Source organism: Lissotriton vulgaris, chromosome 11 (assembly GCF_964263255.1).
Source record: "Lissotriton vulgaris chromosome 11, aLisVul1.2, whole genome shotgun sequence".
In the NCBI taxonomy this organism is placed as follows: domain Eukaryota; kingdom Metazoa; phylum Chordata; class Amphibia; order Caudata; family Salamandridae; genus Lissotriton; species Lissotriton vulgaris.
This window is the reverse complement of record NC_141699.1, coordinates 485,206,413-485,232,182: the sequence shown is the minus strand read 5'-3', so window position 1 is coordinate 485,232,182 and position 25,770 is coordinate 485,206,413. Positions and strand designations below refer to the sequence as shown.

At 44.8% G+C, this 25,770-nt stretch overlaps 1 protein-coding gene across 3 annotated transcripts in view; it reads right to left on the bottom strand.

The window, feature by feature from the left end:
- LOC147682139 (guanylate-binding protein 1-like) overlaps positions 1–25,770 on the bottom strand; it is a 338,883-nt gene that overhangs the window by 260,700 nt on the left and 52,413 nt on the right. The gene's annotated exons all lie outside the window — the stretch shown is intronic.

The window sequence follows — 25,770 nt, the reverse complement described above, 5'->3', positions numbered from 1 at the left end:
CAAGGTCCCAAGCTGGTCCTTCCACCAAGGAGACTCAGGCCTAGAGGTACCGCCCTGGGAAAACAGGGCTACGATTCATGCTCATTCCGGCTTGCCCCTTTAACACATTTAACAACTAGTATGAATAAGCACACACAAAGAATGCCACAAATCATAGGATCATAAAAGAATCATTTAATTGTGCAAGGGAGCAATTCTGATCCTAAATGTCAAAACCACTAAGAATCTCATTGAATGGCAGCTGTCAGACAATAAAAGTCCACGGCTCAAGGTGCTGCTAAGCAACTAAAATGTACATTTAAGCTTCTTCAGCAAAAGATCACCAGCCTTGACATGACTTTTTTCAATCAAAGCAGCAGAACTCAAATGTCAGGGTTAGCTTAGCAAAATGTGCTTTTCATGCTGCAAGACCGATTTTACTAGAACTCTTCACCTTTTGTAGGGATCAGGCTGTCAGTCCTCTGCATTTCACAAGCACAGTGCCCTACTCATGATCTGTGGGAACCAAAATAAACATGCTCTACTTTATCCTCAATGAAGTAGTCTTTTTTAGGTGCTTCAATCTACAAAAGGTACACAACCTTACGATGGTCTACCTCAATCGTATCACATCCCATGGATGCACAGCCGCTCTTTATACTACAGTTATGTGGCTCGCTGTTAAGCACGGCCCACCGATCACTCTATCATACAACAGGATGTCCAAGATGCAAATTCCATAGGCTGAAACAAAAATTGCTCGTATTGCATATTTATTTAGTACAGGGGTCTCCAACCTTTTCTGTAGCGAGAGCTACTTCTGGTCAGTCAAGTTCATCGTGAGCTACTAAAGGCCAAGCAACTCGCGCATTTTTCTGAGAGACCCCCCACGCCCACCTGTAAGGGAACTACAATGTTTGAACTACTGTTGGCTGCACAACCACTGAGTGCAGTTAGTGTATTGATGAGGGCAAGCGGGTTATTTTTTTACTGAAATGAATTTAATAATATCCTGGCAAGCCAAGTGACTTCATATGGGTTGTAACACTTTCAGACAGTCCACTCCAGACTTTTAGATTAAATTTTGCATGGCGACATTTAGAGCCCAAAATTGCAATACTTAAAGCACATACACAAGGCCCACAATGCAACGTGGAAATTGAAAATGGACATATATTTTTATAAAGACACATTAACACCTTGCTCTTCCAGCCTTCCTTTGTATTAGTTAGTGTGTTACCTAAATTACAACATTTTTGATTCAAAACTTCCAGAAATTTTAAAAAGTATCCCTCTTAAAAACTGCATTTTGTGATTTGTGCATTCACACACTTCAAAAGCTACCCTCACTGCAGAGAATGGGCGAGTTTTTGTGAACTTGACCGGATGAACTACCACCACGTGTAACCCACCTTGACAGTCATGCGTTGTGACAGCGAGAACACTATTTATCTGCTGATTCAAGATGTTTTATGTGTAATATGATAGTGGGACAGAGTGCACCTTGGGGCCTCCTACCTCTGCTGCTTCCACCCTGGCAGCACGCACACTTGGTACATAATGGATGTGGGGCGAACACCCACCGTCATCAAGAACACTTGACATAATGGATCATGATATAACAGTTAACTTCCCTCCACATGATGGCCCCTGTTTAACTTCTGACAAGCATTGCATCACCCTAAAAAGGATCTGGCATGAGACTGAATGCAAACAGGCAACAAGCATGTCCAATCATGTTTTATTTAAGTGAGCCTTAGTTTTTGGAAAGTGACACTATTGGAAACACTTTTTAACATTTCAGCTAAACCTGGGTATTTTAGCACGTATTATCTTTTATGCATTTGAAGTGTTTCTCTGCAAATTAAGAATTTGATTTTAGTCAATGGTTTGCATTTAACATTGATACCCTCTTGAAGTGGAAATACAAATTACTTTCCGTTTCATTGTGGTGTGCAAACATGAAGCCTAATTGAAACACCAGAGATCATGAATGTCATAAACACGATATATTTCATGGCAGCGTTCTCATCTGTTTTTATTTTGTTTGGTTTCATGTGCCCTGGACTGCAATGAGCTGCGCACCTATTTAACTATCAGGCCAGATTAGGGGCTCGCTACGGTTGTGGAGCTGATGAGGCCTGCGCAGGGCTCCTTAAGCATACCTGCTGCTCCGGTCGAACTGGTGGCAGGCTGAACAAAGCAGATGGCAAAGGTACCGGTAGCAGTTTAATACTGCATGCGCCACCTGCACGCTTTCCTCGAACCGGCCGCTCTGCTCCTCCATGCCTTCTGCTCTGTACACTGTACTGGCACTAAACGCGCAGGATGAAAAGTGCGGTGCCAGGGTTTGAAAGGAAGGTGGCGGCTGCGCAGAGGCTACTGGAGGATCGACGTCATATTCTTTGGACCACCCCTCTTCAGTTAAGCCAATCGGAGCTGCTTGTTTGGCTAGGGCAGACAACATCTACATCTACAATGGAAAAAGGCCGAAGTGTTTCAACAATGTCAATGGGCAACTAAATTGCGACGCTATCAGCGCGAGCTACCTAAGGGGCATTGGCGAGCTACCGGTAGCTCGCGATCGACCGGTTGGCGACACCTGATTTAGTAGGAGTTATATAAGGCTCATTCCACATCTCAAACAGTTTACAGGTGTCATATCACATACCCGCAATCAGGGCCACATCATCCACTGCTCTGTGTCCTCAAACTCAGGTCCAATGCTCTTTTGTACCAACATGACCTGTTCCTTAAGCTCATGACAAAAAGGGTCAGCAAACACCTGTGCCAATGGGCCAGTCTAGTCTCCCACAGATGAGGCTACATTTTTTTCTGAAGCTGTATGGGGCACTGCTCGTGTAATAGCCAGATTAACGTTTAAGACTGGCCTGTGGGGGGGAGGAGCCAGGCTCGACAACGAAATGGCTGCACGTTAGCTCGGCTCCGCCGTCCTACCTGCCTAAACTCTAATATCCTGTCGCTCATCCTGCCCAAAACGGACAACAGCTTATATGCAGAGCCTTGCAGTCACTTACCTTCCATCCTGGTCGGTCCGGTGCTCGGTGGATCCACAGCGGCGTCCTCCCGGAAAGTGTGGCCTCCTCGGGGTTGAGACCGGGGCCTCGCCCTTAGCGAAGTTGCCGGCGAGAAGGTGTCGGCGGCGGCCTCAGGTGGAGGTTTGGGGCCGGCCAAACGATGCCGATGTGCGAAGAGCCCGGAGGCAAATGAACGTGCCTGGGTCACCCGTCCGGTGCTCCAGAGGTGGTGTGCGGCAAGTTGTGGGTTGGGGACGCCGAGTTTGGTGGCTCCCCCCTTTGTTGCCGTCCGGCCGCACTGGGCTCCTTTGCTCGGTGGCGAAGAAGGATTTTGGCGGAGTGGTGTCGCCGGCGGGTCCCCCTCTTTTGTGGTTACCATTTCAGTCCTGTGGGTGCTGCTTGTGCGCTTGAAGGGGTCCCGCCGGGGTTCTGCTGTAGAGCTCACCCCTGGAGATGACTCCGGAGAGACGGCGCAGTTTTCGCAAAATGGCGGCTGTTGCCATGTCCTGTGCGGGGTCCCGGGATGCCGATTTCTTGCCCTTGTGCTCCGCTGGGGCCTGTACTGATGAGCTCGACCCCACGATTGGCGACGTCCTGCAAGCTTTGAAGACCTGGAGGTCGACCATGGTCCGGGACTCCGGTGGGCAGGGGGATGTCATGGCCGCCATTGCTCCCGGGACCGCTCATGAGGTCACGGATGGGCCCAGTGAGGTCGTTGATTGTTCCCCGCTTTCTGGTTGGAGTAGCGATGATCCGATAGATGTGCGGGTGGAACCGCTGGTGTTCATTGACACTGGTATACAAGGATGCTGTGAACAGTTCCTGCATTGCCCTCGGGAGAGGGGGTTCAGTTGGCTGCTTCCGTTGAAAGTCCAGCAACCTTTCCATGGTTTTTCCTCATCGCCATGTCCTATGCCCACTGGATCTATGCACATTGCGACGTTGGCTAGGAAAGGACTAGGATGAACCCGTTTCTTACTTCGGAGGACTACTCATCGGTAAATGGAGTTATGGACTGCCCTACATTGTGATACTTTGTTGATTCTTTCGTATTTAGGTACTATGGAACACTTGCCAGTTTCGTTTCGGGCCACGCTCATGGGGTGTTAGGGCGGGGGGCGGGGGCCGTACCTTTTGCTAAATGGTTCCTCTCCCCAGGCTTTTCCTTTTTCTCTCTTTCTTTTTCCATTTCTCTATATTTATCTTTCCTATATTTCGGGTTCAAAATTAGGGCGACAGGCACGCTGCGGAGGGGGGGGGGGTAGGCCGTAGCCTTCTGCAGGGGTGCAGGGCGGGATGGGTGGATTAGGGTCTATTGGGTAGTTCTTTGTTTCTATGGCTCTTTTGTGTCCTTTTCTTTGATCTCCACGGCTGTGCGTAACCCCGCGGGGTGAGTTACTGTGAGGGGGGGAATAGGTATTTTTGGTACTATGGCACCCATGGCGCTGTTTCTCCTGCATTGCTCGATCCCCCCCAAGCACGTTCGCTATTTGTATTATTGCTCGCTATTACCACTGGGGGGCGAGTACAGTAACGTGGAGTCCCCCTACTTCCTTTTCTCTTTAGTATTCTTGTTTTCTTCCTTCTTGGGTTGGGATGTATGCTGATTGCAATTTATCTGTTTCCCTGATGGTCTTTATTATTGCGGAATCGCTGTTCAGTTTGTCTCTGGGTACATGTGGTCGGGCGTGGATACTACCACTGTGGACCTATAAGCGAACCTATGTTTTGCATGCTATGGATCTTTCTGATTATTGCTTTTTGGCTGTATTGCAATGAACCAGTTGGATTATTCTCCGCCACGTACACCAGGTTGCTGCTTATACAACCGATCCTTTATTCTTTAATATATAAAATTAACCTCCTTTGATCCTGTGTCGAGTGGTTACAGTTAGTTACTAACATTGACTTCCAGCGTTGGGTAATATCATCTGAGAAATGGGGTAACCCAAAAAGTACTGGACCTGGGTATTATATTGATATAAACAAACAATGGTCCGAGACCTATATATTTTTGAATGAACAATGAATCAGAACTTATCCAATTAAAGAGCATATGTTATTTAAAACAGCCCTGCTCAATTAATGATAAACATAAAAGACGGCAACAGCAACAATCTCCAAATATATGCAATATTTTAATCTATTGTCATATTCAAAATTTGAAACACAGTTCACAATTTATACACATTGCCCCGTGTAGAGCGTGCAGTATAGCAAAGGGTGTCAAAGAACGTGAAAGTGATGAAGATGAAAAGAAAAGAAGTCACACAAAATTATAAATAAAACAATTTCAATAATTTCAAAAACAACTCCAGCCAGTGAATGCCGGAACAGAACAACCTGACCACTTCAAATAGTCCACAGGAACTCCCTAATATTATTCTCAGACATAGAATGTAATAAATGTCTGCACTATATCACTGAGAGAGAGATAGTTAGTGGTCCAGGTATTAGATAAGTGTCGACGTTTGGTCACCAAAAAGATCCCTGTGTTGCCCCGTCTAATATGTCCTGAAGAAGACTCGCATGGCCCAGGCATAATCGACCGCAAGGCCGCAAGACGAGTCGAAACGTCGACACTTATCTAATACCTGGACCACTAACTATCTCTCTCTCAGTGATATAGTGCAGACATTTATTACATTCTATGTCTGAGAATAATATTAGGGAGTTCCTGTGAACTATTTGAAGTGGTCAGGTTGTTCTGTTCCGGCATTCACTGGCTGGAGTTGTTTTTGAAATTATTGAAATTGTTTTATTTATAATTTTGTGTGACTTCTTTTCTTTTCATCTTCATCACTTTCACGTTCTTTGACACCCTTTGCTATACTGCACGCTCTACACGGGGCAATGTGTATAAATTGTGAACTGTGTTTCAAATTTTGAATATGACAATAGATTAAAATATTGCATATATTTGGAGATTGTTGCTGTTGCCGTCTTTTATGTTTATCATTAATTGAGCAGGGCTGTTTTAAATAACATATGCTCTTTAATTGGATAAGTTCTGATTCATTGTTCATTCAAAAATATATAGGTCTCGGACCATTGTTTGTTTATATCAGGGTAATATCATCTGACCACTCCGTGCCTTTAATTGATGATGGTGCTTTCCAGTTTGTTCCGTGGCCGGCCCCCGGGTTGTAGGCCCGTATTTGTACACATCCATTTTCTCAAATAAAGGTTTTCAAAAATTTTAAAAAAAAAGACTGGCCTGTGGCATCCTGCTCCCGGTGGATGTTCCATAGACCTTTGTTAATGTGTAAATAAAGAATAATTTTCTATGTAACTATGACCTGCGTAGTTCTGTATCAGAGAAGACTACCTTAGATATTAAACTGCATATGAATATAATATGCTCTCCTTTACACAAAAGGTTCACGTAATACTCCCTTGGAGAAAATAAAAAGTTCTCTTACGAACCCTCATATTAGAGAGATGCCCTACTTCTAGAAAGTAACCCGGGCTGCTCCATGCATACAAGGCTGTCTGGCTGAAAGAAACTTAAAAAGAATACTTTTTAGGTTTTGCCTGTCGAAAGCTGCGCAAGCAGCGTTTCGCGCAGGCGAAATCTTTTGTTTTGCAGTATGTGGGCTTTGTCCCGCCTCTGTTTCTATTGGCTAGCTCCATAAATGGAGGCTAGCCATTGGAAAACAGAGGCGTACGCCATTCTGCGAGGCGACTTGTGGGCGTTCCTGCGATTTTTTTCTCATCCAGCGACTTTCATCACGTCAGTGTGGCGGTGGGCGGGGTTTATTTTTTTGGTCGTCCATGTTTCTTTTGGTCATTTCGCGGCCGACCGCCGCCGGAGGAAGTCCAGGTCCAGGTGAGTGCTTTGATCGTTCCCGCCCCCCCCTCCCGCTGTCCGTGTCTTTCCCGCCCCCCCTCCCGCTGTCCATGCTTTTCCCGCTCGTCTTTTACTCGGATCACTGAAATAATATCGACTGACAAAATATCGACTTGCCAAAATATCGTGGACAAAATATCGACAGTCAAAATATCGAGTTTGTATCTACAAACAGGTAAGTACAAAAATATCGAGTACAAAATATCGTTAACAAAAATATAGATGTAAAAAATATCGACTTTATTAAAAACAGTGTTAAATTAAATTAATATTACATTTTAATTACTAAAATATACTTAAAACGACTTAAATTAAATTATAATAATTAAATAATAAATGAAAATAATAAAAATAATTTTTTTAAATCTTATTTGTTGACCCTGAACCCTAAAAATACCCCTTTACCCAAAAACCCAAAACTGACCCTGAACCCTAAAAATACCCCTTTACCCAAAAACCCAAAACTGACCCTGAACCCTAAAAATACCCCTTTACCCAAAAACTGAAAACTGACCCTGAACCCTAAAAATGCCCCTTTACCCAAAAACTGAAAACTGACCCTGAACCCTAAAAATACCCCTTTACCCAAAAACTGAAAACTGACCCTGAACCCTAAAAATACCCCTTTACCCATGAACTGAAAACTGACCCTGAACCCTAAAAATACCCCTTTACCCATGAACTGAAAACTGACCCTGAACCCTAAAAATACCCCTTTACCCATGAACTGAAAACTGACCCTGAACCCTAAAAATACCCCTTTACCCATGAACTGAAAACTGACCCTGAACCCTAAAAATACCCCTTTACCCATGAACTGAAAACTGACCCTGAACCCTAAAAATACCCCTTTACCCATGAACTGAAAACTGACCCTGAACCCTAAAAATGCTCCTTTACCCAAAATGTATCAATATTATTTAATTACCAATTAATTATTAATTAACAATAACAATAAAGTAAATATATTAGAACATTAGGTGTAATTATTTTAATAATTAATATTATTTTTTCAAAATTAAATACTTAAAAATAACACAAAACTATATATATTAAAAATGTACTCTAATTAATGTAATTAACTAATTACAATTAATTAATTAACAATTATTTACTAATACAAAATATATTCAAAATTATATTAATTAATTAACTAATTAATATTAATTAATTATCAATTAATTATTAATTAAAAATATTAACACACATATATTAATTAATTAATTATTATTAAATTACTTCCCACCCTATTCCCCTATAAACCCACAACCCGCTACAGAATTACATTACGCAATTATTATCAAAACAAAATTCATGTAATAAAATATTTTATAACATTAATACACACTATTCACACATATTATTACATAAAAATACACTATAAAATATTATATATTATTAAAAAATCGATATTTTTGCTATCTATATTTTATACAGTCGATATTACTTCACTTACCTGAAAAACAATATTTTTGTAGTCGATATTATGTCCAGTCGATATTTTGTCCAGTCTATATTTAAAACTCGATATTATGTCCAGTCGATATTTTGGAGTCGATATTTTGTCTCTATACCCTTTTACTCGTCTCGTGTATCCCGTCTTATGTCGTCTCCCCTTTGTGTGTCTCGTTGCTGGGTTTGTGCGTGTATCCTGTCTCGTCGATCCCGTCTCATGTGCCCCAGGCCAAAGTGCAGCACAAAAGAGAAACTGCCGCGCGCCCTAGAAGGATGCACCCCCCCCCGCTGTCCGTGAGCCCGCCCCCCCCCTCCCGCTGTCCGTGAGCCCGCCCCCCTCCCGCTGTCCGTGTGCCCGCCCCCCCCCTCCCGCTGTCCGTGTGCCCGGATAAGACTTAGCGTCCGTGTGCCCGGATAAGACCCTTTGTGCATTGGGAATTGTACAGTAAAACATTTTTCAAACTGCAACACACCTATTGGGATTTATTGCATTGAATTCCCATTTAGTTTACTGCATATTGGTAAAACACAACCTGTACGTAAATGCATACTACAACATCAATCACGGGTGAGTTGCAAAACCAAGCATAGGCCCTTTGTAGAGCATTACATGCATTCTGATAAAGACATCAAATGTTGACCTATAGAGGTCATCAAAATCCACGGCCAGCTCTCGGAATATTGACCGACTTCTGACTGTTTGTGAGAATAAGTGGATTTAGAAGGTTGACCACGTCAGGATGAGGTTTGAATGTTTTTTTTTTTGAATGGCAGACCTCGGCAACATTATAATTTGTACTCTGCTGTTAGCTGAATCAATGCAGAAATGATCTATCATTCTAAATAGGTAAACATTAATGGCCTTACTAGTTCAATTCCAAAATCTCATCAAGCACTAGATATAAATGCACTGAATACAACAATTTAAGTCATCACTATATTGTTTGCATTATTACGATAATTGATTTGTTTCTGAGTAACATAGTTTGTAACTTGTCCGTGTGCCCGCCCCCCTCCCGCTGTCCGTGTGCCCGCCCCCCTCCCGCTGTCCGTGTGCCCCTTAACCCGCCCCCCCTCCCGCTGTCCGTGAGCCCGTTCACCTGCCCCCCTCCCGCTGTCCGTGAGGTCGTTACCCCACCCGCCCTCCCGCTGTCTGCTACTTTCACTCTTGCTCCTTAGAGCACCCTCCAGGAGCCTGGCATCTCCGAGGTTTTATTTTCGCCAGCTCGCAGCTGCTTCCTTGTGTCTGAGCTCTGGGATCCTCGGCGGTGAGTTGAAACTTATATTACTTGTTAGTCTGCCGTGCGCGAGCTGTTACAGGGTGGCAAGCGCGTCAATGGGCTGCAGATGTAAAAGGGATGTTTTTGCAGCTACGTTTTAAGCACCAAAGAGTTCTGCAAAGCGTAATGTCTTGAACATTTCTTACGGTTTTTATAGCTTGAGGTACTTTTAGGTTTGCTTTGTTGCTGTAACCGGTCTGTGGCTTTTAGCCCCAACTGCACTCATGCAGTCGAGCTGTAGGGGGCGCATTTTGGGGTTACTCATGGGGTGGAAGCTTTCTGCTGTGTCTCTGTCGGGTTTCCGGGGGCAGTTCTGAAGGAGATGAACTAAACTGTCACATGAAGTAAACATTGAAACACATTAAACAGCGTATATGTAATGCCTGTGTACGTACAAGGGAAGCATGACATCTTAGACGGCGCTTTCTCAGTAATTTATTTATGTATGCATTTTTATATTTTTATATATGTTATATAGTAATGACCCAAAGACTTGTAAAAACTGGTGTTATTACCAAAATCAGTGTGAGGTCACATGGAGTGCTAATGCTGCTCATTGCCTTCTGTGTCGCTTGCTATTCTTCCCTTCATCCTGAACCCCAGCCTGGGCTCCTTTCTTCCATCCCTGACAACTTTCATTCCCACTCTGCAGATCCCACCCATTCCTTAACACCCACTCAGCCTTTTTACCTCATAACCTGTTGCCAGACCACTTCATCTGCCACACACCTTTTCAATCTCTACTACTCATATTCCTGTACCTCCTTTATATTACCCAGTTACTTTTTATCTTCTTTGCAGCCTTGGCTGGCTCTGTGTGTGTATGTGTGGCTGGCTCTGTGTGTGTGTGTGTGTGTATGTGTGTGTGCGGCTGGCTCTGTGTGTGTGTGTGCGGCTGGCTCTGTGTGTGTGTGTGTGCGGCTGGCTCTGTGTGTGTGTGCGACTGGCTCTGTGTGTGTGTGTGTGCGGCTGGCTGTGTGTGTGTGTGTGTGTGTGTGCGGCTGGCTCTGTGTATGTGTGTGTGGCTGGCTCTGTGTGTGTGTGTGTGGCTGGCTCTGTGTGTGTGTGTGCGGCTGGCTCTGTGTGTGTGTGTGTGCAGCTGGCTCTGTGTGTGTGTGCGGCTGGCTCTGTGTGTGTGCGGCTGTCTGTGTGTGTGTGTGTGTGTGTGTGCGGCTGGCTCTGTGTGTGTGTGTGCGGCTGGTTCTGTGTGTGTGTGTGCGGCTGGCTGGCTCTGTGTGTGTGTGCGGCTGGCTGGCTGGCTGTGTGTGTGTGTGTGGCTGGCTGTGTGTGTGTGTGCAGCTGGCTGTGTGTGTGTGTGCGTCTGCCTTGTGTGTGTGTGTGTGTGCGGCTGGCTGTGTGTGTGTGTTTGCGGCTGGCTGTGTGTGTGTGCGGCTGGCTGTGTGTGTGTGTGCGGCTGGCTGGCTGTGTGTGTGTGTGTGTGTGTGTGTGCGGCTGGCTGTGTGTGTGCGCGGCTGGCTCTGTGTGTGTGGCTGGCTCTGTGTGTGTTTGGCTGGCTGTGTGTGTGTGTGCGGCTGGCTCTGTGTGTGTGTGTGTGCCTTTGTGTGTGTGTATGTGTGGCTCTGTGTGTGTGTGGGTGCAAATGCAATATGTCTCACATTTGCGAGAGATTAAGCTAATGGCAATGTAAATGACAATGCCATTTATTTATCTGTTTTCAAAACCAACACATAAATACAAATTTAGTCTTTTACAATGCCAATAGCTCTAACTTTTCCAAAGGCGAAACCATTGCATTGTAAATGCTTGTTCATCATTTGAGACCCTGTCCCCTTCAGTGTAGAGGGGTTACTCTCTGTGTTTTTGTAGGGGGTCCCTTTTTTCAGAGCACCGCTTGGTAACTATATGTTTAATAAACGCACCAATGTATCAACCTTTCAAATAAAACTACTCTTAATATGTCAAATGTGTATGTTTGTAAAAGGTCAATTATAATCCTGACACACTTTAAAAGATAGAGCAACTGCAACGTTTACTGGTCACTTCAACGAACCAGACCTCCCATTCTTCGAGGTCCAGATGGAGCAAACCATTCAAGTGCACTAAGCAGGGGGAACGTAAGAATGGAAATGGTGACATTAAAATAGGGAGCACAGAGGGAAAATGTAATAATAACATATATGAAGTCGACACCTGTTTTCCGAATTTTAGAGATACCATTGCCACAGATATACCCGGTGAAAGGACTGTGTACACAATTCCCCACCGGTTATACCTTTGCAGACTGTAAAAAAGGTAGCTTCTATCATTTAAAACTAAACATATTAGGTTTCTTAGCAAAAGAACTAAGAGACTGTAACCCCGCTGAGCCTCAAAAATGGAATACAGTGTAGCCAGTTCTTCTAGGACCACACAGCACTGTGGCCCAGGTAAGGTGGCCTGTTTTGGTGATGACTCTTGTCAAAGAGTTGTGAAGTCCTTGTTCTTGAGTTTGCGCTCTCGGGTACAATTATGATAATTCTGTTTGGAGGTGAGAAGTACTGGGGCCACAGTTCTGATGTTTAAAATAGTATGTTTCTTGTTGCACATATATTTGAGGATGATGTTACATTGAAGCTAGATATGGGTCTACCATGACTATGAAGCTCCTCAATTTCTTCGTATAAGGAATATATTGGTCAAGGATGATTGCGTCAGGATGGACCTGTATTTGAGAAGTGCTCGGAAGAAGAATTCAAATGAACTCTGTCTCATCTTCCGGATGGGAGCTACTATTTACAAAAGCCTTAATGTTTCCGATTTGAGACAGTTTTCCTCTGAGGCTTATGAGTGGCTCCCATTAATTTAACTTTTTCTTTTATATAGAGTTTCATTCTACCGTTTCCAAGCACGCAAAATATAACTTGTCACTATTACCCAGTTCTACTGGAACTCCTTGTCAGAATTTGAACCAATAACATGCAGATCAATTTAAGTATTAAACACACTGAGTCATCATACTGGTCTCATCTGAGGGGGATGTGAGAATAGACATTATGGTTAAGTCTGATGCCTTTATTAGAAGTGTCCTCTTGATCGCAATGGGGCCAAAAACAACAGCTTTGGGCCCTATCGTAATTATGAGATCCTCAGGAGCGCCACACCCAGAGATTTAGGGCCAGATGTACAACCGTTTTTTGCGGTCCTAAACAGGAAATCGGCCCGTTTGCAAACGCAAACTAGGTCCACCCAATGTAAAAAAACCCTGTTCTGCAAGTCGGTTACCCACTCGCAAAATTGGGTTTGCAACTCGCTATTAGGAAGGGGCGTTGCCAAGGGCGTCCCTTCCTCATAGTGAGTCGCACTTCATTGTACGATACTTTCGCAACCACAATTATAGTCGCAAAACACTCTCAGTTTACCACTTACTTCAAGTAGGTGGTAAGGCACCTGTAAACGGGAAGGGGTACCCCAGGGGACTCCTTCCCCTTTGTGAATGTATGCAAAAAAAATGCAAGAGCAGGCAGTGGCAGACCACTGCCTACTCTAATAAAAAAATTAAACAGATGTTTCATTTTTCATTTTAAATGCATCCCGTGTTCCTTTAAGGAAAACGGGCTGCATTAAAAAAAAAAACGTCTTTATCTTAAAAAGCCGTGGGAGTGCTAGCTATTCTCAATGGGGTCGCGAATTGCACCTGCTGCATGAATATTAATAAGGCAGGTAATTTGCGACCCCAATTGGAATCGCAAACAGTGTCTGAGACACTGTTGTAAATAACATTTTGCGAGTCGCAAAATGACGCAATTTGCGACTCGCAAATTGTAAGGGTCGCACTTCTGGCCCTGAGACTGCTAAACGCAGCAGAAAGTCTGGCCAAACATATTAGCAATTACTGAGAGAATCAGACCTGGAATGACAAATTCCCTAGTAATTCCTCCTTTCTTAGTAGACCATAAGTGTCCAACTTATCATGGACTGGAGTTTCCTCAACTCCAGAGCTACCAGCATTCCTGTTATGAGTAACTCCAGGGTGGAGAAACTCCAGTCCATTTATCAGGCCTCTCCCAGTGAAGGCCTGAATGGGGGAAGTGCCGCCTGGGTTAATGAAGAATGGCCACAATAGCTATGGTTTAATGGATAAGTTGTGCAAGGACTGAAGAAGTGCTGCCATGGCAGGGACTAAACAAACAAGTGCAGCTACAGCCAACCTAAGAGCTCTAAACCTTTTTTATCTTCTATTTGGAGCTAGAAAAGCATGAAAACAAAAACATGATGGGTGGGCATTTTGAGCTGTGTATATGTTATTTTAGATTCAGATCAGGAACATTTATATCAACCAATCATGGCATTCTGACACAAAATAATGTTTTGGGAACAAAACAAGAATATCAGAATATAAATTAATTAATCAACTATTGATTCCTCAATAGGAACAAAACAAGAATATTTATCAGAATTATAATTATAGCTTCCAAAAGAGGCAGTCCTCCACATACCAGGCTGAAGAAAGCTGGGTTGCTGGCCTCAAACAGAAAAGGTTACATATGGATGAATGAGAGTAACTTTCCATAAGGCAATATTGAAGATGCAAATACCCAAAGTACTGAGTCCTGGTTTCAGAGTTCCTAATCACCCCTTCAGTGGCGGCCCCTCCATAGGGGCGTCGCTCCCCTGCTTTCACGCAGTGCGAGAAGCAGAAACATAAAATGGTAAAACTACCATTTTATGTTTCTGCTTCTCGCACTGCGAGAAAGCATTAGTGCTTGGTTGTGGGAGGCGGGTGGGCAGTCCTGCTCGAGGGCAGGGGGGCAGTGGCTTGCCAAATGTTGTGGGCCCTGATTGCTTTGGCCGGCCCCTGGGCCGACCAAAGCAGTCATGCGCACTCTCCCTTTTCTCTATGTAGACTGCTTTCATTCAGCCTACATAGAGAAAATGGCCCGGCTGGGGCGCTCTCTGCTGCGCCTCACCAATCACAACGCTGCCATTGCAGCGTTGTGATTGGCTTAGGGCCCAAGGAGGGAGGCTGCCTGTGGCTGCTTCCTTCCTGTAGCGAAAAAACGTTGACTCCGAAGTCGGGACACAGCCACTTCCAGGCGCTGAAGCGGCACGAGACTCAGGACCCGGTAAGGTAAGATATAACCGATCCCCCACCCTACCCCCTGCGAGTCATGCCGCCAGCTGCGACTGACCAGAGAATATATTTTACGATGAAGAAACCCTGCTCTCTACACCTCACTCATTTTCGGGGGAGTTCCTTTCCCCATCTCCTTCCCTCACTAGGCAGAAGTGAATCCCCACCATTTCCAGGGCTGGAAGAAGCTGGAAAATAATTGGAGAGTACCAGCAAATGTGTACGTTTATGAATGTGAACAAACTCTCCACCCACAGAATAGATTTACTTGCACGTCAGACTTTATGGGAGTAAATCCTGTTCGAAGTGAAATACTCACTTTTCTTAAATTAGCAAAGTGGCTTTACATTTCTAAGTTATTACGCCCGTAGGTCTTACTTGCACTTTCTCCCCTGAATGCAATCTTGCCTGTGGTAGAAGGTGTCGAATAATGACCACAATAATGCATTTTGATGCCTCGTCAGGCATTGTAAGCGCTATATAAATGCAATTGCTATAGAATACAGTACATTGTTCATCGGTGCCACTGCTTGAATAAAGACACCGGATGTTGAAATAATATATATTGTTTAATGCGGACTAATTGGGCAACCGATGACACGTAAACTACGGCTCAAGCGATTCTGCATGGGTAATCTTTAGCTGAAAACGTGTTTCTTTTTTCTCACAGACAGGAACGGCATAATTCGTTTCATCTTGCACTGTTTTCCTTTAGTCCGGAACAGTTATTTGTCAGTTCTAAATGATTTTATTTCAGGCCGATATTTACATTTTAATTAAATGAACATTAGTTATTTTTAGGGTTTCGTGCAGCCCTGAATCCAGTCAGCAGCAACATTGTAAGTGCAGATGCTTTTAACTGAAGCTAAATTTTGAAAAACAAATCCTTGGTCTTGGTGTTAAAACAAATCTGACAAAAGCTCTGTGATAGACACAGCTGCATCATTTTTAAAACCAAATGAGTAGGTGTACCTGCAATATTTTATGTTTATTCAACACGTGTAAGAAGTGGGAAATGAAGATTATGCAAATACAGCTAAATGTATGCATTAGAACTACTGCAGAGTGACTTTGTAAAGTGAATGAAGTAAGTTTATTTCGCGCTGCCTAGAAAGCTGCACAGTTACAGCGAATTTTAAATAAGGTGTGGTAAAGAAACACTGTGAGATTCCTCCAAGATAGTGAACGATTGTATAGATATCTACCGGCAACTAAACCAACGTAGTAAAAGTATAAAACTTTTAGTGACTGGTTAGGATAACCTGAAACAAGTTAGGCCACTGTCTGGGTAAAATATTTGGCAGAAACGCGCAAGATCCCATTCGAGAACGGAATTTTGCACGCGAAACGAAGACGCCAGGGGTTCGAGAAACTCGTCCGCCTCGCCATATTCCCAGCTCAGGGGCCCTTTAGTGACATTTCAGCATTTCGTGTTGTTTCGCCGACTGCCACTAAATGCTCAAACATTCACAAAGTTTTGTAATTCATGACTATTGTTTGGCGCTTTTTCTTCTCGGTTTGAACATTCTGCACACCTCAGTTACTTTGCAACTGCTACTGCAATCCACAAAATAAAACACAAAAATCCTCAGATCTATATGTAAATAAAAGTGAATTATGTTTTAGTAAGTTTTCTTTTTTTATGCTGCATATAGTTAGCACAGGTTGTCGAGAGGCGTCTTCTCTCTTGTGAAGATTATTTTAACCAAACCTGTATAGATTTTGTACCATGAATATGTGAGAACACGTTGCAGAAGTGGCAATGCATCTAAAGTAGGGCAATGAAATCGAGGTGAAAGTATACTGAGGAGTTCAGACCTCTTTAAGAGGATGAAGGGACGGATGGGGTTAGGGCAAAAGTAACTCTGTAACAGCACATAGGGCGTGATGTCAGACTGAACGAGTGAAGGCATACTGGTGGTCGGGACACATGCCACAGGGAGTGAGCGTGCTCTGGACAGTAAAGGGCTCTATAAGAGGGCGCGGCTACCTTAAGAGGTTAATAGCCTACTAATTGGCAAGAGGGGCTAAAAACACCATCCAGGTGAGTTGGCACTGGTAAGTGGGGGTGAGGAGATAAGGGGGGGAGATGACACACAAATGGAGATGTGAGCACTCTAGTGCGAACATAGTAGACAGAGGAGAAACACTACTGTGTGAGGGCACGGGCAGCGAGGAAGGGGCACTGAAAGTTCAACGGCACTCTGCGAATTATAAAGCACACCGGAAGACGGGGGCATACTTGTACAGCGTGATCACATATTCTCCTTCCACCATTACAGGGTGCATTTTGTCATCCTTTTCCATTTTAAATATTACAAAATGTAAATGTATCTGTTGTGCAGCTGTTCTCGCGCTCTCACTCTTTAAACATGTGAAGGGAAACTGAGCGCTGTGCTGCGGCACTCCCCGGGAAACGAAGGAGCACACTTAGATTGTACTGCCTACAGTTATGTAGGTGTTATTATAGTGTCTGTCCTTTGGAATTGCGACTGGGCTTTATTTTAGTGTATTCTCTGTACTCTGTGGGTGTTGCTTAGGTATGTGTTTAGTAGAAGTTTTTTCAAGAGTGTAAGTTTGGTGTCAATGTCAGGATCGAATTGACTGCTGCCCATATGCAAGGCAGGCCAAAAATCCATGGTGGGTGAGCTGTGGCAGATACCACAAGGTTTGACGTGGACTGGGATAGTTTAAAATCATTTATGGGCGGTTGGTAGTATTTTTTGAAAGTGTGATGTTGGCCAGGCAGCTTCGAAACTATTCCAGGCTAGCGGGTCACGGGTAAATGTAAATTATCCAGAATAGAGCTTTAGTGACACCTGGATTCAGTTCCTACCAGAGTTCACAGCGAGATGTCAATGTAGTTAGATCATCAGTTGATAACGTGTAACGCCGCCAGGTAGAATTTTCTGCAGATATTAAACTATCAGTGATTCCGTCACTTTGAGGCCAGGTAGAGTGGATATCCTTTTCCTCAGACATGGGCGATGGGGTCTTGCAGTAGCAGAACGGGGAATCACCAGAGGGCCAGTCCACAAGTCGCCACAGTAGTGGCGAGGAGAATGAGGAGGAGATCGTGGATCTGGCACAGGTACTGGCTTATCTCATGCGCAGGTAAATACTCTTGTGTGAACCGTCTCACACTGACAATGTGGTACAATAATATTATTTCACAACAGGTTGGAGCAGGGAAGGGCTGTGTAGCATAGTTCAAACTGCACGTTTAAAGTCACACTGCTGTGTGCGCACAGTTGTAGATTATACAGTTGTAACTGTGTCAGACTGTGGTCAGTCTGATATAGCTTTATGACCCTGGGGCATTATGTGGCAACAGCAGGTCCTGGGATGTATACTGTAGTAACATGCCAGCCTTGAGTCCTGTCATCTTTGTCGTAACCACTCAGTTTGGTGCCGAATATGTCTTCTTAAGCTATAGCGTTCTGCAGACATTCCTGCGCCAAAGTCGCCCGAATGGATCTGCGAGCAGGGTTTCATGCCACACAGAGTGTCTTACCTCATCCATTGCACTATCACTTAAAACCTCTATTGCTCTAATCTAAACCCAACCACTAAACATAACTTTATCGCCAACCTTATTCCTGTTAAAAAAAGAATGTATGGGTGGGACCGTAGCCCCAGATGATTAATGTCTCTGTGCACAGGAAACTACAGAGGCAAAACACACACATGCTAAAGCATCTCAAGATATTGCGAAAAGGTGATCCAGGTATGTAGTTACGAAAAGTGGTATTCATTTTTTAACGTAGAGGGCCCTCACTCTCAAAATGTGTTTTCCAAATCAGTTAATCATAAAAATGCTATATTTGGATCCCCCTTTTTTTCAACAATTTGCGGTAAATATGTTGTGTAAAACACACCATTTGAATCAACTTTTTTCAAACTTTTGTAGCAGGGGGAGGACCCCCCTGCACCCTCCTTTTGCAGTTCGGGCTCGCTTATTACATTAGGATACAACATTTTTCGCCTCACCACTTTTAAAATCCACTAGCCGCCAGTGAACCCCTTGATGATCACACAGGCTGCAACTAACAGCTGACCACATTTGTGAATCCCATGACATCTAGTAAAAGGAATATGCTACTTACCAGTATGCATCTGTTCTTGGCATGTAGGGCTGCTGACATTCATATCTGTGCATAGATCGCCGCCTAGTGTTAGGTCCGGATGATTGCACATTGTTGTCCTGGAAGAGTCTTCGAAGTATCACAAGATAGGTGGCTCCTCCCCCGGACTACATTGCGCATGGGCATCCTCTCCATCCTCAGATTGTTTTTCGCCATTGTGGCAGGGATGGAGTATGATACAGTAAGTGATGTCCATCCTAGAGAATAAGTCTGAGTGCTACAACTGCAACAGGCACCGGGGAGGAGGGAGGGCGATATGAATGTCAGCAGCCCTACATGCCAAGAACAGATGCATACTGGTAAGTAGCATATTTCGTTCGAGGCATGTGGGCTGCTGAATTCATATCTGTGCATAGAATGTATAGCAGTGTTCCCCTTAGCGGTGGTTGCCCGTGCCAGCTGCAGCAGTCTGAAAAAGAGTTTTGAGTACAGCCTGTCCTACAGCTGCCTGTTGTTTAGAGTGTATATCTACGCAGTAGTGTTTGGTAAATGTATGTATGGTAGTCCATGTGGCTGCTCTACATATGTCTTCTAGAAGAATGTTTCCTAGGAAAGCCATGGATGCCCCTAGCTTGCGTGTTGAATGCGCTCTTGGGGGAACTGTTAATGTGCGTTTAGCTTTCTGATAACAAATTTGTTTGCACTTAACAATCCATCTGGCTATACCTGACTTGGAAATGGGGTTGCCTTTGTGCTGTGGTGAAAAGGCAACAAACAGCTGCTTAGTTTTCCTGAAAAGTTTTGTCCTGTCTATATAGTACAGGAGAGCTCTCTTAACGTCTAGGGTATGCAGAGCTCTTTCTGCCACTGAATCTGGATTCGGGAAGAACACTGGCAGTTCTATAGCTTGATTGATGTGAAATTGGGATACCACCTTTGGCATAAAGTTAGGGTTTGTACGTAGCACTACCCTATTTGCGTGAATTTGTATGAATGGCTCCTCAATAGTTAGGGCTTGCAGCTCACTAACTCTTCTAAGTGATGTAATCGCCACTAAAAAAGCCACTTTCCACGTTAGGAATTGTATCTCACACGAGTGTAGAGGTTCAAAAGTTGGTCCCATGAGTCTGGTTAGAACCACGTTCAGGTTGCAGACCGGTGAAGGTAGGTGTCTTGGAGGAATCACTTGTTTGAGTCCCTCCATGAAAGCTTTAATAGCAGGTACTCTGAAGAGTGAAAGGTGCTGCCTGTTCTGAAGATAAGCTGCCACCGCAGCTAAGTGTATACGTATGGAACTGTAGGCTAGATTGCATCTGTGTAAATGTAACAGGTAACATATGATGTTTTGAGTAGATGCATCTAGCGGATTTATGTCATTATTGGTACAATAGATGACAAATCGTTTCCACTTCGCCGCATAGCATGCTCTGGTTGTAGGTCGTCTTGCCTCCTTGATAATATTCATACAGTCAGGAGGCAAGTTCAGGTAACCAAACTCTATGACTTCAGGAGCCAGATCGCAAGGTTCAACTGTTGTGGATCTGGGTGCTGAATGTCTTCATGGCTCTGCGTTAAAAGACTGGGTGTTAATCGCAGCCTTTGATGGGGCACCACGGAAAGTTCTAGGAACGTGGTGTACCATGGTTGTCTCGCCCTCGTCGGAGCAACCAGGATGAGTGTCATTGAGTGTTGTCGCAGTTTGTGTGCCACTAGTGGTATGAGCGGGGCCGGGGGAAAAGCGTACGCAAACCTGCCTGACCGATTCATCCATATCGCATTGCCCTGAGACTGCGGATGTGGAAACCTGGCGGCGAAGCTTCAGCATTTTGCGTTTTCCCTGTGGCGAACAGGTCTATTTCTGGGTGACCCCACTGCTGGAAGTACGGTTGTAGCACTGAGGGATGTATCTCCCACTCGTGCATCTGGTGGCTGTGTCTACTGAGCAGATCCGCCATCTGGTTGTCCCTGCCAGGGAGGTGTTCCGCCATGAGGAAGATGTTCCTCTGAATGGCCCACTTCCACATGCTTTGCGCTAGATGTGACAAAGGTGGAGAGTGTGTCTGTTGTATCTTGTTTTTATATTGCATTACTTTCTTGACACTGTCCCTTTAACCTGTTCATTCCTTTTGGATCCTTCCTTACTCCTGTGTTCTTTCTCTTTGCTTGGTATGGCAGTTGCCTGCTAGCCTGGAGAGGGACACCAGCTGTTACCTGTAGCTTATAATAAATATACCTTTTATTATCAGTATTCTTGAATGGACTTCATAACTCTTTCCCTACAACATTTTTCTCCACACGCTACCAAAAATAATTAAAAGTAAACGTTACCATCAAACTGCTGAATATGGCCGAAAACCTCATGAACAGCCTCTCCTTCCAGCATTTACTCCGGTATTTCCCTGAGGTCTTGAACGAAATTGAAGCCGTCTCTCTCCTCCGTTCTCCTTTCACGTTACCTAGCAACCTTTATTGTTGAAAAAGCAAATGGCCGCTATCACGTAGTGAACGGACGTCAATACATCAGAACATAACGGAATGAGTCACAAGCAGTTGCAGCTTCCTCTCCCCGAAGGGATAACAATGGCAGCGTTCTTCAAAGGAATAGAGCCTCGTGGTAAGCGTTTCAGGCTTCTTTCAAATGTCGCACGAACGTGGCCATGTGTAAGCAACAGAGTCTCGAGGTAAGCGTTACAGCCCTCTTTTCAATGTTGCACTGAACTTGACAGTGTGCGTCGATTGTACAAATCACACTTTCATTTGGTTGCACCGAGTAAGATAGCAACGTCGATACACGAATGAGTGAAAAATAAATAAACAGTACTCATTCCGTGATCCCTGTATTCCACAGCAGTACACTTCGGTTGCTTTCAATTAAATATTTGACACAGAGTATGGCAATCTCAGTCTCAACTCGGTTCCAGTTAAATCGTACAGCACAGTAGTTCGACTTGAAAAGAAAATTCTTCCTTGGCAGTAACCCTTACATTACAAAATTCACACGTGGTTCTCTTCACCAGCCGATAATAATTCCTTCAGTAGCTTCTTCCAGGTAATGCTAGCCAGACATCGCCAAAATGTTGTAGGGAAAGAGTTATGAAGTCCATCCAAGAATACTGATAATAAAATGTATATTTATTATAAGCTACAGGTAACAGCTGGTGTCCCTCTCCAGGCTAGCAGGCAACTGCCATACCAAGCAAAGAGAAAGAACACAGGAGTAAGGAAGGATCCAAAAGGAATGAACAGGTTAAAGGGACAGTGTCAAGAAAGTAATACAATATAAAAACAAGATACAACAGTGTCCCTCCCTGCTTCTGTATGTAGTACATGGCAGTCATGTTGTCTGTTCGGATCAACACTACTTTGTTGCACAAATGTACCTTGAACGCCTTCATTGCCATAAGGATTGCCATCAGTTCCAGCAGGTTGATGTGCATCTTCCTTTGCTGTGTCGTCCATAGTCCCTGCACTGTGTAATGGAGGACATGCGCTCCACATCCCAGGAGAGATGCGTCCGTCGTCAGCACTATCTGTGGTACAGGCTCTTGGAATGGTCGTCCCCTGCAAAGGTTTTGTGGGTTCCACCAATGCAGAGAGTTGTATGCACGACCGGTCACCAACACTAGGTCTTTTAACTGTCCTTGAGCCTGGTTCCATTGCCATGCTAAGCACTCCTGAAGCAGACGCATGTGTAGTCTCGCGTGAGGGACTATGAAGATGCAGGAGGCCATCATGCCTATCAACTGCATAAACACTTGTGCTGGGAGCGAGTGTTGGGGCCTGAATCTCTGAATCAGTAATTGAATGTTTGTGATACTTGCTGATTTTGGCTGTGCTTTTGCTGCCAGAGTGTCTATTGTCGCTCCTAGGTACTGTTGTACATGGGCGGGTTGAAGATGAGACTTTGGGTAGTTTAGTGAGAATCCGAGGCTGTGTAGGAGGTGAATTGTGCGAGACATGTGGCTGGCACACTGCTGGGCTGACTTTGCTTGGATAAGCCAGTCGTCCAGATAGGGGTAGACGTGGACATGGTTTCTCCGTAGGTGCGCCGCCACTGTCGCTAGGCACTTGGTAAACACCCTGGGGGCTGTTGTCACCCCGAAAGGCAGGACCTTGAACTGGTAGAGCTGATTCTGTATTGTAAACCTGAGATACTTCCTGTGTGCTGGATGTATTGGTATGTGGAAATACGCATCTTTTATGTCTAGTGTTGCGAGGAATTCTCCCTGAGTGAGCAAAGGTAGAACCTGCTGTAAAGTAAGCATGTGAAAATGTTCTGACAATATGTATTGGTTTAGGGGCCTGAGGTCAAGTATTGGCCTGAGAGACCTGTCCTTTTTGGGGATTAAGAAGTACAGCGAGTATACCCCTGTACCCTGTTCCTGTATAGGGACGAGTTCTATGGCCCCTTTTTGCAGCATGCTGATGACTTCTTGCTGCAATAAGTCTAAGTGCTCTGCGGACATAGGACGGTGTCTTGGGGGTATGTTGGGTGGAGTGGAGGTTAGCTCTAGACAATAGCTGTACTGAATAAGTTGTCTCACCCACCTGTCTGTGGTAATGCTCTCCCAGACTGGCAGGAACTGTTGTTATCGTCCCCCGACGGGTGTTACATGGTCTGGGGGCAGTGACAAGGCGTCAATGTTTATTATTGGCGGAGAATCTGGTGTTGTTATTCCCTCGTCCTCTGCCTTTGCTGCTGTTGCCACGGTATCCACCCCTATTGTTTTTATTATAGGTGGTCTGCGTGTTCCCTTTATTGTATGGAGTTTGTTGGGATGCCTGGCCTCGTGTAGCTCCTCTGTTACTGGAGCGACGAAAGGAGCCTCCTCTGAATTGTTGTGATTGCAAGGCACCCATAGACTTGGCTGTCTCTGTGTCTTTTTTAATTTTCTCTAAGATTAGGACCAAATAAAAAATCAGGGTTCACAGGCTGATTTAATAATGTGGTTTGAATCTCAGGTTTGAACCCAGATATGCGCAACCAAGCATGTCTCCTTAGGATGACGCTTGTGTTGATGGCCCTGGCAGCGGTTTCTGCTGCGTCTAGCGCACATTTAATGGATGCGTTTCAAATGAGTTTCCCCTCTTGTATTAGTGTTTCTGCTCCCTACTTGTAGACATCAGACAAATGTTGTAGCAGTTGCTCTAGTGTGTCATAATGCGCCCTATCGTATCTGGCTAATAGGGCCTGTGTATTAGAAATTCTCCAGATATTAGCTGCTTGAGCAGCCACCCTTTTCCCAGAAGCTTCTAACACTTTAGATTCCTTGTCTGGAGGAGGAGCATCACCAGTAGTTTGTGAGTTGGCGCGCTTACGAGCATTTGATACCACCAAAGAGTCCAATGGCAGCTGTCCCTTAATATATGTAGGGTCCACAGGCGCCAGTTTGTATTTTCTTTCAATCCTGGGGTTAATAACCCTTGCTCTTGTGGTTTCCTTGAAAATGTCTCCTGTGTGTTTAAGGACACCTTTTAACATGGGCAATGTCTTGACTGATTTCTCTGAAGTGGAGAAAGTGTCAAACAGGAAGTCCTCTTCAACTGGGTCAGCATGCATTTCTACATCATGATTTTGTGCTGCCCTTTCAATTAAAACGTTAAACGCAGCCGTATCTTCTGTTGGCGAAGTTTTAACAGGATAAGAAGGAGTGTCAGGAATAGTCTGTGACTCCCCTGGTCAGCAGGGTCTGTCCAGGCCTGAGTCTGGTCCTCCTGATCCGTGTCCGCAGGGTAATTGTATTGTTCATCATCGTCATACCCCACATCCTCATGAGTGGGTGAGGATGAGTATGCAGAAGTGTCCTGGCCATAGTACCTCACAGTTTCAAAAAGGACAGGCGATGTTGCTGAATCCCTTTTCTTTTTGAGTGGAATTTTGTATTTTCAGAGGATTTTCTGACCTGATCTTTCTTTGATAAATAGTAAGTCTGCCAGATTCGGAGTCGATATGTAGCTTCGACTGGTCATCATATGAGAGCTCCTGGTACACAACGTCCTCTTCTAGAGGATGGCTCCTCTTTCCCAGTGACACCTTTTTGGGTGTTTTGACCCTTGAGCGCCTTCGAGCGTGCATTCGGGGGTAGTCCGAATTTTATCGGTGGCATGGTGTCTTTAGACAGACCGACCGCTTTCGGGGCCGGCGTCGATGTAGGTCCTACCGACTTCTCCTTTTCGCCAATATGTTTTTGGCCCGGCGTCGACTTCGGTGCTTGTTGCGTCGGAGGCGTGCCCTTCTGCCTCCATTTGACGTGGTCCTTCGAGGCGCTTTTGGTTTTTGGCTCGAGGCCTTTGACGAGCTGTGGCTTGTTTACTCGTTGCTTCGGATCGAGAACCTTCCGAGACTCGACTCCTTTGTTTGTGTCGCGGTCTGTTGGCGCCGACCTCGTCGGTTCGACGTGCTTGGCTTTAGTGGTGGACTTCAGCGCACCAATCTTCGGTTCGACACCCTTTATTTTCGACCCTGCAGGGTCGTCGACACCTTTTTTCTTCATCGACTCCGATAGGTTCGAACTCTTCGATTCGAAGACTGTCTTTAGCAGTTTCGGTTTCATTTTCGACACGATTGCTTTCGGTTTAGTTTTAAGTAGTTCGACCGATGGCTCTTGTGATATATTCTTAGCCGGGCCGAGACGCGGGGCTATAGAATGTTCTTCATGATCTTGGCTAAGGCCTTCTGGCGATGCCTCGACCTGAGCCTTTGTGAAGTCTTTCAGTGTTTGTTTCGGGCCCTGTACCCACAGTTGGGCCTGTTTCATCGCTCGAGTCATCATCGACGGCTCCGATGGGGGATACGTTGTCCCTTAAATCGACGACGTTTTCATCTTCGACGTTCTCTTCGTCGTCTTCATAATAGTTGGAGTCATGGTCCGAACCGGGATCCAACTGCTGTTCTGGATCCCCAGTCTCGACGACCTCATCGTCCTCTTCGTCGAAGATATTCACCAGGTCGGGCGCTGGCTTCGACATAGTTTGCCTCCCTGAGCGTCGGAGTTTGAGCGTTTTCTTAGAC